The sequence below is a fragment of the Lissotriton vulgaris genome, chromosome 11, assembly GCF_964263255.1.
Source record: "Lissotriton vulgaris chromosome 11, aLisVul1.2, whole genome shotgun sequence".
Taxonomy (NCBI): domain Eukaryota; kingdom Metazoa; phylum Chordata; class Amphibia; order Caudata; family Salamandridae; genus Lissotriton; species Lissotriton vulgaris.
This window is the reverse complement of record NC_141699.1, coordinates 205,058,848-205,073,110: the sequence shown is the minus strand read 5'-3', so window position 1 is coordinate 205,073,110 and position 14,263 is coordinate 205,058,848.

Here is a 14,263-nt window from a genome sequence, read left to right as displayed (position 1 = left end):
TGAACCCGGACTTGGGAGGGATTTTTTTTGTTTTTTGAGTTTAATTGGGGCAATTAGGCAATTAGATCGAGGGCGTCAAGAATAGAATTGTTGTAATGGTCGGTAAGGTCGTTGGTGCTAAGAGAGGGGGGGCGAAGTAGGTGAGTTTTAATTGTGGATTCCAATTCATCATGAGGAATGAGGTGAAGGTTTCGAGTGGGTTTCATAGGTAAAGTGTTAATAGGGGCGGGCGAGTAGTGGGGGTGTTTAGGGTGAAGAGGATGAGGTGGTGATCAGACCAGTCAACCGGAAGTATGTTCGAGAGAGAGGCCATGTCCTTGTTCGTCAGAATAGCATCTAGGGTGGTGCCCTTAATGTGAGTAGGGGCAAGGCAGAGTTGGGTCAGGTCAGTGATGTCTAAGGTTTCATTGAAAAGGGTGACCGCAGGGTCATCATTTTTGTTCCAGTGGATGTTGTAATCAACAAGGAAGAGATTCTTGGGGTGGGAGAGGGATGCTTGCAAAATAAGGTCAGTCATCTCTTCTGTAAAGGGGAGGCAATTGCCAGGTGGGTGGTAAATGGTGTGTAGCCGAGTGGTGGGAAAGCCAGGAAAAGAGAGGTCAGCGCAAAGGTATTCAAATGACGAGGGGTCTTGGGTCTGGCCGGTTGAGATATCGAGTTTCTCATTAAAGATAAGGGCAAGGCCTCCTCCTAATTGATCGATTCTATCTTTCCTGATAATAGTGTAGCCTGGCAGGACGAGCAAGTCGAGGATAGGTGTGGAATGGGCCGAGAGCCAGGTTTCAGTGAATCATGCGATGTCTCTATTTTTGCTGAGAATGGTTTCCGCAATCTCAGTTGCGTGGCATGAGGCGGATCTGCAGTTTATCAAAATGCAGCGGAGGGGGGAGGGGACGGGTAGTGGGTTGGGGGCAGGGGGTATTTGTCTAAGTAGTTGGGGGGGTCTAGGAGAAGGAGGGAGGGGGTTTGGTTCGTTCTTAAGAGAACAGGGATAGTGGATTGATATAAGGGGGGATAGTGTTCGGGTCTGGAGAGGGAGAGACAGAGGAGTTCATGAAAGATTTGACTCGGGAGGTAGTAGGGCAGGTATCGCGTTGAGGCGGGGAGGTCATGTTGGTATTGCAGGGTGGGATGCTTGAGGAGGGTTCAATGCGATTCGATTGGGTGACATGGTTATCGGGGAGGAGAGGGGTGTCGGTGTTGGTAAAGACAGTAGGTGGTCTGTTAGAGGGCGGGGTTGAGATGAGTGTCGACATGCGAGGGTGAGGTGCAGTGTGAGAAAATTGAGGTGTGGTCAGGATCTGAGGGATGAGCTTCAAGAAGGAGTGAGATATCACTTCTGAGTGAGGTGAGTTCTAACACGAGGGACGAAAGGAGAAGTTCAACTTTGAGGAGTGATTGGGTAGGAATTGCGAAGATAAGTGCATCAATTTTGTTAGAGAGATTGGTAGGGTTCGGGTTATCAAAGGGGGTGGTAGCCAGGGGCGGAAGCGGTGGAAAGCCTGGTGGGGGGAGAAGGGGGGGATTAGGATGAGGGGGTGGACATTTTTTAGTGGTAGGAGGTATAAAGGAGGTAGACGTAGGGCATTCATTCAATTGCAGAGGGCAGATAGGTGATTGAGGTGGAAAGCCAGTAAGGGTTGGTGTATCTGGTGTATTGTGGGATGTAAGGGGGGGGACAAGGGATTCTGAATGGGGGATGTCGGTGGAGGATGGTGTGGAGCTGTTGGGGAGGTGAGGGAGACGGTTGAGCGTGGGGATAGACGATGAAGTGCATCAGAGGGCGAGGAGGAGTGCGAGTCAGAAGGAGGGTAGCAGAGGGAGTGATATTGGAATGGGGTGGTAAAAGAGGGAAGGTAGGTGAAGCTGGAGGGGTAGCTGAGGTGTTGGTAGGGTGGGGGTTGGGGGGATTACTCAGGGTGAGATCATCAGGATGAGAACGAGTGGCCCGGTATTGGAAATTAGGTGTTAGGGAGGGGACCTGGGTGGGCGTAATGGTATCACGCAATTTGGGGAACTCAAGAGGGGAGGTCTGGGAGTCAAACGTTGAGAGGAATGTAAGGGGGACAAGTACATTGGGGGGCTGGGAGGTATTAAAGGACTAGGAGGAAATAGGGGACTGGGTGATATTCGGGGAATGAGAGAAATAGGGGGACAAGGTGACAAGGGTGTCGTAACAAGTTATAATGTTGAGGGAGAGGGTGGTAAGTAGTGATTGAGGATTTTCATCTTGATTGGAGGAGAGGGAGTGTACAATGGGGATAGGGGATGAAAATGGAATGGGAGGTGGGGGATCATTATTTGTAACAGAGATGGGGCAGGGGTGGGTGGATGTTGTTGGGAAAGGGTGATGATGTTGGGTGTAAAAGAGGAGGCGGGTGAGTCGGGGGGAAGAGAAAGTGGGGTTGGAGGGACGATGGGAGATGAAGGCGCTGAGAGTTGAGGAGAGTCCAGGAGGGGGGATAGTGGGGCCGGGACCGATTGTGCATGGTTATCATGATTGGGGGAGGAAGATGGAGAAACAGTTTGAAGAGATAATGGGGGAAGAGGGGGTCGTGAGGCAGTACTTGTAATAGTGGTGTAGGCCGTGGAGGTCAATTATGGTTGGGACACGGCATCAGTGTTGGGTGGCAGAGTGGATGATTCAGTGTGGGAGAAATGGGGAGGAAGGGGGGTAGGGTGTCGGTGATAATAACGGGATTGAGGGTAAGGGGGGGTAGGGTGTTGGTGATAGTAACGGAATTGAGGATTAGAGTAGTCAGTGGCGATTGGGTGTAGACATCAAGAATGGGAGAGTGGGAAGGTGAATCGGGGAATGGAGGTACGGGGATAGGAGATAAGAGGGGTGATGATGGAGCTAGGCATTGGGTTGAGTCTTAAGAAGAGAAAGGGGGTGCCCGGGATGAGAAGGGTGGTGAAGAGTCAAGGCGTAGAGGGGATGAGAGGAGAGGGATCAATGACTGTGCGAGGGATTGGGATAGAGCACTAAAGTGGTGTTCAAAGATGTGGAGGTGATTTTCAGACGCTTGGATTAGAACGTTTCCCAATTTGAAGAGGGAAATATCTATTTCACCCGGAAAGGAAGCGGAGGGAGTGGTGGAGAGTTTCAGATCATATGGGATGTTGCAGGAATTTGTGATGGGTAGGTTTCGAAGAAATAGGCTTTTCCATTTAGATGGGCGTTTGGAGAAGAAGATGAAGTTGGTGATAATGGAGGAGTGAAGGCTATTATGGTGATCAGCAAATAAGGTTTCAGGGTGGAGACAGAGACGTTTGTGTTTGAAGTTTTCCTACCATGTTTGGAGAGGAGGGGGTAGAGTTAGGGCCATATTTCGAGATGGGTGAAGCTGAGATCTGGGGGGACGAGTGAGCGGAGGCATGATTAGGAGAATAGTGAGAGAGAGAAGAAGCACAAAGAATAAATCACACTAATCCCCACGACAGGAAAATAGAAAGCAGAGTTAGGGGAGGGGGAGTCAGGATAGCGGAGCTAGGAAAAAAGGGGGGAGTGGAGTTACGTTTGGCCAAACCAGGTTAGACGATAAGGGATGGGGTGAACCAAACAGAGGAACATCAAAAGAGGGGAGCATACTCATACAAAAAGCAATGAAATACATAATACAAAAAAAATGAAAATGGAAGACATCAGAATGTACATTCAGAGAATTAAAATTAAATGAGGAGGATGTAGAACAAATTAATAATGAGAGAGAAGTGAATAAACTATAAAGAATCAACGCCAAAGAAGTTAGGTGTAAGCTGCATAGATGGTGTACTTTAGCAACTTAAAAATCCACAGAGAGCATCGAGAACAAGGGGGAGTAGAGTTATGTATAGTCAAGCACAAATTGCTATAAATAGGACTGTAGATGAGCCATGCTGAAGAATATCATAAAGGGTGATGATATTGTCAGGCAGAGTACACAACAATAAAATAAAATAACACATCAAAAACAAGACGAAAATGCAAAAAGATTAAAATCCAGAGTGAGAGGGAATGCATTAAAGGATTCTTAAAGAATAAAAGTGTAAGTATAGGAGGAAAGAAGGAGTGGGGTTGAGGAGTGGCGAAGACAGTGCACAAAATTACGTTAAGCAGTGTCGGTATAGGTCGATAGTAAGTCAAGAAGGGGGTAGGTTTGAAAAGTAGCATAGAAGATAGGATGGTAGTCAGAAAAGATAGTGATAGAGTTGCCAACTAGCATAGATTAGTAGGATGAGTAGCCTATTCAGGAGGAAGGCAAAAGAAGGATAGATGGGGAAAACATAGATAAGAGAGAGATAAAAGGGGATAAAGGATAGCAAGTAGATAGTTGGAAATGATTGAAAGTGCAGAGAAAGTAGTCTGGGATTACAAGGGAAATTATGATCGGATCTCCATTCAAAGATGGCCACTTTTTTTGAGGAGGTGGAATAAGTCCTTTTTCGATTTCTATTAGTCTATTAGGTAAGTGGGGCAACAGCAGTAGGTCCTTTTTCGATTTCTATTGCACTAGTTAGGCAAGTGAGACAACAAAACCACAATTGAGGAAGGAAGGCAAGATGGATGTCAAAGAGAAATTGTTAAAGATTATGGGAGACAAAATGGGTGCTATAGGTTTGACATCCGACAGGGATTAGTTAGTTTGTTGTAACCCATAAGAGTCTCTTCTTAAAAAAGCTCGAAGTCAAAATCCAATTAGAAAAGTTCCAGCTTATTAGTACTTGGTACTTATTTTATTAGTACTTCTTCTGAATTGCAATTGTTACGTTTTATTTTTCCTTTTTATGGTTTTCATGGTTTTTGCTCTTTAGACTGATTTTCCAGGTTGCAGTTTCAATACTGGTGGTTCTGCATTTTTTGTAGTTGCATTTGTTTGGTAAGAGACTCTTTTTTTTACTATTTACTCTAAATAAGTTTCATTTCTCTGCATGTGTTTTTTGAGAATGGTGTAATAATAGCAGTATGTTTGGCTTCTGTTTTTTGAATGTCAAAATCCTTTTGCATTTGTGCTTGATGTGTATTTTGTTGTTGTGTGAGTAATTGGTTTTGTTTCTTCTTTCTAGTGGGATATCGCTGCTATTTGCTGTGTCTCGGTGGAGTAGGTGCTGGTGAGTGTAACTATCTTTGGCAAGTGAGTCATATTGTTTTTGAGTGTACAGATCTTTGTGCTAAAGTTATTACTTATTTTGCACAGTGTTTGTTGTTGTTGACTTGTTTGTGGTCTCCTTTCTTTGTAAAGGCTATGGCTAGCCGCAGGATTTCTGCTCAGCAGGTTGTTGGTATGCTTTTTTGAGTCTTCATCTGACCATGGTTCAGAGACTGTCTCTGCATCTGACGTAGAGGAGGCAGTGGAAGATTCTGGTAGTGAGTTTTCTGTCCACGAGGAATCATCGATTGATGAAGCCACTCTTAGTGCAGATGAAATGCCTGTCTTAGAGGAGTACATTGATGAGCTGATAGAGCAGCAAGAGGCATCTGAGTTGCAGCCTGGGGCTGCAAGGCCTCCCATTGGAAGTGATGACCTCAGGGTTGCCTCACGCGTGGTGCAGCCGACATTGCCAGACTTAACGTGTGTTACAGGGTGTAAAGTGGATACTGAAAACGTTTTGCCTATAAACTTTTTTCAGTTGTTTATGGATGATGTATTTTTGGCAGAGATGTTTAGAGCAGACTAATTTGTATGCTGAACAGCTTTAACAGTGCCAGCCTTAGGCCCCACTCTAGAGCTACTGGGTGGACTCCCACAAATCTGGTAGAGATGAAGAAGTGCTTGGGTTTAACTTTTTTGATAGGCTTGCTGAGGAAACCATCAATGTCTTCATATTGGTCTATAAGTCCCTTGATGGCAACGGCTATATATCCAGCAGTCATGAGTTGTGATAGATATTTGCTTCTGCTTTGGATGCTGCATTTTGTCGATAATGGTTTAGCTTTGCCACAAGATCACCTGATTGTGACTGTCGATTTAAGATTTGGGTTGTCGCTGATCACTTTGTAGATCGATTTTATGAGATCTATGCTCCAGGGAAAGAAATATGTATTATTATGTACTGTTTTACAAATTACTGAACTTTTATTGCACTTTAGATTGTACTAAGATTTGCTACTATTTATCCTCACTTTGCACTACCTTTCCTTTCCTCTCACCACTTAGGGCACATTGTACTATGATGGTGACAAAATGCCTCCGCTGTCTTAAAAAAATGAGAGGAAAGCAATTTGTTGCTTTCCTCTCACACTGTGATTAAAACAAGTGTGATAAAGATTTCAGATCACTATTGTTTTCATTTTTGTTATAGATTTGTTTGATAGCTTGTGTATATACTGGGACCCCTATATGTATCGTCTCAATACCCAGGTCCCAGTGACTACAGTGGGTTAACCCTTTCTTCTGTGCCACTTCCTAAAAGTGACATTTTCAAAAACCCAATTTAAAAATACTCTTTCCTTAAAGATGTGTTATTACATTCTGAGTTCAAAGAGCCTAAACTCTATATTTTCTTCTTGTCCCAATCGAATGTTACACAAGTGAAATGTTACAGTGCAGCTCCAATGATAGCCTATGGGACAGACAGCTTTTCAATATTTAAAAAACGAAATTATCACTATTTCACTATCAGGAAATGTAAAATACACCAATACATGTCCTACCTTTGACATACACGGCGCCCTGCCCTTGGAGGTACCTAGGGCCTATCTTAGGGTTGACTTACATGTAAGTATGGGGAGTTTAGGGCCTGGCAAGTGTGTTGTCATTTACCTGATACCGTGATTCCAATGTAATACATAATTTTTATAAAATACAAGTTATGTTTATGCTATTTTATGTGTATTTGTGTAGCGCACTAGGGTATCTTGGTGCTGAGCAGGTCTGTGAGTCTATCCATGCATGTGGTACATTGGTTAATTGAAAAAAAATGGTTTTCAGCTTCTGTCAGTATTTAATAAGAGGAGGAGGCTCTGTTGTGGAGTGGGAGCTTGGCTCCCGCTTTAGGAGTGATGTAAAAGAACGCCTGTTCTCCTGATCTTGTTCTGTGTTTGCATGCGATGTGTGGGAGTAGAGTAAAACATTTTTCTGCGAAGCTATTTGAGGAATGATGCTAAAATACACAGGCTTTTTGGCATACATACTTCATTTTAAACATGCGATGTCATATTACCTCTGTGCACAAGCAAGTTCCATTTCTGAAAAGGGACACTTACATATCTCTTTCAACCAGTCTCAGTGCTAGCAATTATACTTGCTGGTCCCCATCCCTTAGTATTGTATTTCCAAAAGGGCTAGTCTTAATGAATTCTTTTTAGGGACATTCAAAAGTCAAACCTCAAAACAATTTAAGGTATTTGAAAATAAATTTGCAGCATGTGGAAAGGTAGACAAAGGTTATGAGTGGTTTAAAAATTTGACTTTCTTTAAATGAATGGAATTAGGTCGTAGACTTGGTTACTGTGTATAAGTATGATGATGATGTTTTAAAACGTGTCTATTTAAAATGTTCATTACCTATGGTTTTTGTCCCTGTTGTGTTTTTTAGTTTTTTAAAGAACATAGGTTGTGGTTTGCTGAATCACACTGTTGTAACTTAGTTTATATGTTGCCCAATGTTCAGAGGGGTTTATGCTTCACTTATGCTTCAAAAATTGATAAACATCTTTCAGAAATGTAATAGATAAGCCTTTAAACACATTCTGTAACATTCATCAACAAGTAGTGACCAACATCAAGAACATTTCAGAAGGAGTGGACTACAGGTTATTCTTTAACCCGACACATCCAGCGAATGATGTCACAGTGGGTCTCAAAACCCAAATAGACATCATCAAACAAAGCAACATTCTAGAATGGTCATTGTTGGGGATTGTTAGAAATCTAGGGTTGCGTAAAGAGAAATTGTTTTTGTAGACATTTGAGGGCCACTTTAAAATCAAAATACAATGGGTGTAATCCACACAGTGGTGGCTCTTCAAGGGAGTGCTGCGAGGCGGTGGGGCGGGGGAGGGACAGGGTGGGGATAGTAAACTCCGACATACAGCCGAACGGAGTTAAGTAAATAAATAAATAAAACAAATTACATTGCGCTCGCTGCATCGCCAAATGGCGGTGCAACAGGCACAAAGTAATTTGATTTATTTATTTATTTATTTAATTAATTAACTCTGTTTGGCCGTATGCCGAAATTTACTGTCCCCCACCCTGCCCCTCCCCCGCCCTCCGCCCGCAGCACTTACTCGAGGAGCCACCACTGAATCCACGTACATGAATAATGGAATAGGCTGGTGATTGGGCTCAAGTAAAAATTAAAGTGTATTTTTTAGATGTGGTTATATATGTATACAGGTGAATACTGCTTACGTGCATATTGTCCAAAAATACTGTTCCATAACCGTCCTGTGTTGGTTTCATGGCTAAACAGTTGGACTGAGAATTAAAATAAAACAGGAACCATACTGATGTGAAGTTCCTATATTCGTTTGTCAACTTCATGTTCCATTGTTCCAGAGAATATTAGCACATAATCAGATTATTACCTGTGCTTTGCTGCATTCCAGTAACTATAGAAAAATGCTTCGTAGTCAAAATGAAGAACGATTTATATATGTTTTCATAGTTAAATGCTTGCTAGCAACAAATTATTGTGCTTAATGTTATGTATGCCTGGCAAAAAATTACCTGCACCTTCTTCCATCACCACATTTAGCTTCTGGCACATGTGATTGACAAGGTAAAAGAGTTCACTATAAAAACAGTAGGTAACATCACATTAAGCAAATTTTACTCCCATACTGTCTTGTTATGCTGCTAGAAATCTCCATAAATATGCATGTTTTAGTTGTATTTATTCAGGCATTCATCTTCCTACTTTGTTTTATAGTGCAAGAGTGATAAACTTTTTAATGATGGGTTTTATACAGCTACAAAGGTTTTCCTGGAAGAAAATCAATGTGCATGACAAGCAATTCAAAATGAAATTCACATGAGATAATAAAAGTGCAACTCTCAAGTGTAAATAAATTATATTGCGGCCTGACTTAGAAATATATATTTTTATAACACACAGAGAATTCCAGCTGTGACTCTTACAACCGTCTACAAGTAATCACATGCTCAGACAGAAACACAAAAGTAAGTGTGACAGAGGTATGCGTAAATACCCCACAAACAATATTTTTTTTGAGTTCTCCATGTACTGAGTTTATTCCCATAAGAAATCACTAAATCTGCAGCCCCAATTTTATAAGCACTTTCTCTCCATTCTCAACATGAGCAGGTAATTATTCCTGTCCATAATGAGAGTACATCTTGGATCACATCCAAGAATAGAACATATCAGTTTATACTTACAAACTCAGTAGTATTTTGGTGTTTTTTAACCAGCTAGACAAGTATCCATGTCCAGGCACGTCTCTTTGATTCCATACTCTATGGAATTTACAAATGTCACCGCGCTGTAATTACAAAAATTCATTCATTTTGCACTTTATATACTTTTCTTCTAAAAAATAAATATAATTTTACATGCCATCTCCTTTACACACATCTGGGTGCAGTTTCCCACATTTTCTGAAAAATGCAAACACTGTTTGGGTGTCATTCCTGTGCTTGAAGGCAGAATTTGCTTGTATGTTTGTGAACCACTTTGTACAGAGATCCAGTTCTGGTGACTTCGTGGGTGAGTAAGCAACCCAGATAGATAGAAGGCATCTGTAAAACAAAAAAAGCCTGCAAACATCAACATTTGTATCCAGGTCAAACTTATAAATAACTTCTTGATGGACCAACAGCCCTGTAATGTGTGACCTAAGAGCTCACCTAATAAAACAAGCATTGGCAAAACCAATAGGCCTGGTGCTTGCTGCCAGCTTGTTGGTTTTGATCAGTGCTTGTTCTTTTTTGCCATTTTGTAACTTTATTATTGGAGAAGCTTCTGTACCTTCTCTAATATAAAACAAAATATTGCTACAAGACAAATATTTATTGGGTCACAAAAAGCATACGCTGCCATTCCGCAGTACTGAAGTTAACTCAGTTATATGCAGATGTGCTTTTGTGAAATAGCAGAATGCCGTTACTGAGAGTGAAAATAAACAATGTAAAACGGATGGCCCCCATACCATGGTTGTTCTCTCCCATGGTGAATGGGGTTCAACCATTTATTTTACTGTCCCTCACCACAAACTGCAAACATACACATCCACTCTGAATCGGGTTGACTGTTTTATATGCAAACCCGTGACAACCTGTAGTCCATTGGGTCATTGGAGGACTTTGTCAGCGATGGAGGCAGAGTAGGCTCTGTAATTAACATACTTAATGTCCACCACACTCTAAATCATTCCCTGGGTCATGATTGTATTAAACAGTATTTTACAGTGTGATTTAAAAATTGCTTTGGGGGAATATTATAATGTTCACTATTCAATGGGGGGAATGAATCACTTTAGTCCGTGTACCAGAGTCCCAAGAACTCAAGTGTCAACCACACTTTCATAGGTCACGGTGTATATTATCTCTACTCGTGAGGTTTGATGGATAGCATCATCATCTGGTCTATCACTTGAGTGTCCTGTTCTCCAAGTGATTCAACAACAACTAGGAGGGAGACTGTCTGGGTATTGACAGTGGTATATAGCTTAAAGTTATCTTATATCCAGCGAGGGGAGTTTTAATATGAAGAAACTGGATAAGGATAAGTGTAAAAATAGGTCGGTGTGTATGTGGGTAAGTTACTGGTCCACTACACCTTTGGATCTGGTGGACATGTTTTGGCCAGTTTGGCACTCTAACAGGTCAAATACCCTTCATCAAGAGCCTATTGTGGAAAACCTAGATTTATAGGATACTTCACTGGTAATGTGGATGAATATATTTGGTTTCCAGTTTTCGTCTCAGAGCTCACTTTTCTCAAGACGAGATGGGGTTATAAGTGCTGCTTTCTGCCCATAACCAGGAGGGAATCTAAAAGGAAAAGAAAACCTAATAACGTAATGCAATGCATCTTCTCACAGTAGTAAAGGATCCCCTACACTGCCGATGTGACGCTCTTGTATGTCCACTTAAACAATTTCTAGTGGTATTAATTCAGCAACGTGTTATAGTTTGAGTTATTATGATCTACAAATTAGGCAATACTCAATGCTGCTCAGATTAATAAATTCAAAATGAAAAGTAATTCTTCTTTGGCTTATGGCGTAAGCCATGGAGAAAAAGTTAATTTACAGTTATTAAAATTAAAAAGAATAATTGTGTCAGTGACTTATTTAAAAAAAAAATTCATTGAGGTACGAGTTATTATAAACATCAAGGTTGGTAAAATTCTATGGGGGATATTCACATGGAAGTGGCAGAGAGAGGCGTTAGCCATCTTGGCTTAATGCCTCTCTCCGCCACTTCCGAAACGCAAGGCTGCACCATATTCACAAGGATATGGTACAGTCTTGCGTTTCCCCCTGCGATGGCGCTAAGTTTCACAACTTAGCGCCAGCGAAAGGCACCCTTGCACCAGCGTGCAAGGGTGTCTGCAAGCAGGGAGGTTTGTTTATGTCTCTTCCTGCACATAAACAAACCTAAAATGCCAGTTTGTAACTTACTTGTGCGCCTCTTAATGAAGTACACATGCAAGTTACAAAACGGCATTTGAAAAAAAAAATTGTTTATGTACAGAAAGAGACACCTTCCTGTACATACACAAACCATGGCATTTTGCTTTTTCCATGTGTGCTGCACAAGGAAGCACACCTAGAAAAAGCAAAAAAACGAGGAGAAATAAAGCATTTCTCCTCGTTTCGCTAACTTAAGACCAGGGTTTTCCTGGCCCTCATTTTGGCGCTGCCTCCTATTTACGCTGCCCTTGTGAATAGGGGGCAGCGTCAAAATCAATGGGCGGTGTGGTGAAAATCCCACAGCATGAAAGGGGGCCTTATTGACAAGGCAGCATTAGGCCACATTAAGTGGCTTAACCGTGCCTTGTAAAAAAGGCGAGGCCCCTATTCCCACAGTGACATTGTGGTGGCGATAGGGGCTAGAGAATATCTTGTTAAGAAATATGTGGGAGCAGAAAAGAGAGACAATAATATTGCCTCCTAGTGTTTTTTTTGTTGCTCAAGGGGATAAAGTACAGCTACAGACATTGAAAAAAACATGTACCTTTTAAAGGGGTATAATCACCCCCTAGGGTTGGAGAACACAAGGAATGGCATGATTTGAACTCTAAAGTAAGGACAACAAAGAGCATTACAATTCCTAATGAACAGTAAGGGATCGTAGCACTATGGAAACGCTGCCATGGGAGGACGTCCTTTGCGATATTACGACGTCTCTCTCTCATCCCGATTGTCAAGGATCGCCATATCAGGTGGAGCTGAAATAGTTCTCCGGATGGTCAATTGAAAACAAAAACCTCTCAAATCGTCTTTATGTTGCGCAATACAGCACTATCTATGTCATCTATTTATATTCTTCTGAAAGTTGCAGTTCGTTTCTGTTCTCGTAAATGCCAAAAATTAAAACTTTTTTAGAACCGCAGTATAAAAACAGAAAAGGGACAATTTCTCCCTTGAAAACATCCTTCTTGGACCTTAGAGTTCACATTTAATTATTGTAAATTGTATGACTTAATTGTGAGTAATGATCACCTGTGTGACAACTTCCAGCTTCATGGGGGTTAGATTGTTCCTCTATTGACTTAGGAGGGACGCAGACTAAAAATTGTGCTATTTCGATTTCTATTGTACTGACATTTCTTAGTTGCGGTTTTGTTCTAAGACTTTATTAGATAATACTGTTCACTCTAGTCTTTTATTCTGGTGTGAATGCAGCGTTGTTACCTCGCATCTCTGTATATGGATTCCATTCAAAATTACCACATGGGTGACAGCTCGTATATATATAATGGGACATTGAAATTCTGTAATAGACTCCATATAGTATGCTTTGTCTGTGTAATATCCAAAAGTCAATAAAGTTTTTTTTTAAAACTTCCAGCTTCATGCATGTTAGACCTGTCTGCTTCTGGGGAGACTCTAACCATTATTATTTATTTTTGTCCCCCTTAGCCTCCCAGAGTTTCTATTTTTATTTTTACATATGTCCATCAGGATTTTTCAATGCTGTCAGGGGGCTAGGTGTTCCTTGGCGATGACGCCATTTTTCCCTCATAACCTGTGAGGGCTAGTCAGGCCCCTTGAAAATCTAGGGATCTCCAGAGACCTAAAATGGTGTCCACCAACTGCCATAACGGACACTACTGGAGGACAGGTCCATAGGATAACATTAGGGAACTTTCTAGAATTAACTGGAGACTTCTGCAGGTCTCAGGCCACCCTATATAAGGCCAGTGACCAGCAGCCATTTTGTGCTGACCCAAGAGTGGAGGAGTGAGGCAGTGGTGAGAGGAGGTGGACACACTGAGAGTAGCTAGTTTGTCTCTGAGGCTGACAGTTTCTTCAGAGGGTTGTTCCCCCTTCAGCCTCTGACCAATCCCTCCCCATACCTCAATTGCGGAGAAGAACAGCTAACTGAGTGTGAAGGGAGACCCTTCTTAACCTGCACCTCAGTGGAAGCTGACAAGACACTCTTACTGAAGATCATTCTCACATCCCCTGCCCAGCGCTGCACCTACCAGTGTGACGAAACAGCTGTGGACCCCTTGACGTGCCTGGTGAGGTCGGGGAACTGTGGAGCCTGGTTTGACCTGAGGAGCGAGGGCGCTGTGTGTGCTCATCCTTCCTGTGAAGCTGGTGAGGGAAGTGACTGAGGAGGAGCAGCGGCGCTGCTTCGATCGGCTGTGGGACCCCGGGGGCACCAGCCACGTCAATCAAGGAAGAAAGCGCTTCCGCGCATGTCCTGAGCGTGAACGCTTCTGTGGAGGCAGGAGGGGCCGAGGGTCGGGCCGGCCCAGAAGAACAGCGTCCTTCCTGTGAGCGGCCGTGCAGAGGTGGGAGAAGAGCGAGCGCTTCCGCGCATGCCCGGTGGAGTAGTGCCGCCTGAGGAAAGCCGGTCGCATCAACTGAGGAGCGCCGCGTCGGAGCTCTGGTGATCGATCCCCTCGGAGGAGGCAGAAGCGCCACAGCGGACGTCGCGGTAGGGAGCCTTGGGGCCGGGAAAGCCTTCCCTGTCTTCCCCCATCAGCCGTGTGCTGCCATGACCCATCGTACAAAGAGGACTCCCGCTGACACATCAACAAGCCCCCCAAGTAAGCCGGGTAGTGTGGGAGTGGGAGGCGGCAGCGCTGAGTGCCGAGAAAGCGGAACAGTGGGGCTTCGACCCAAACCAATAACTGA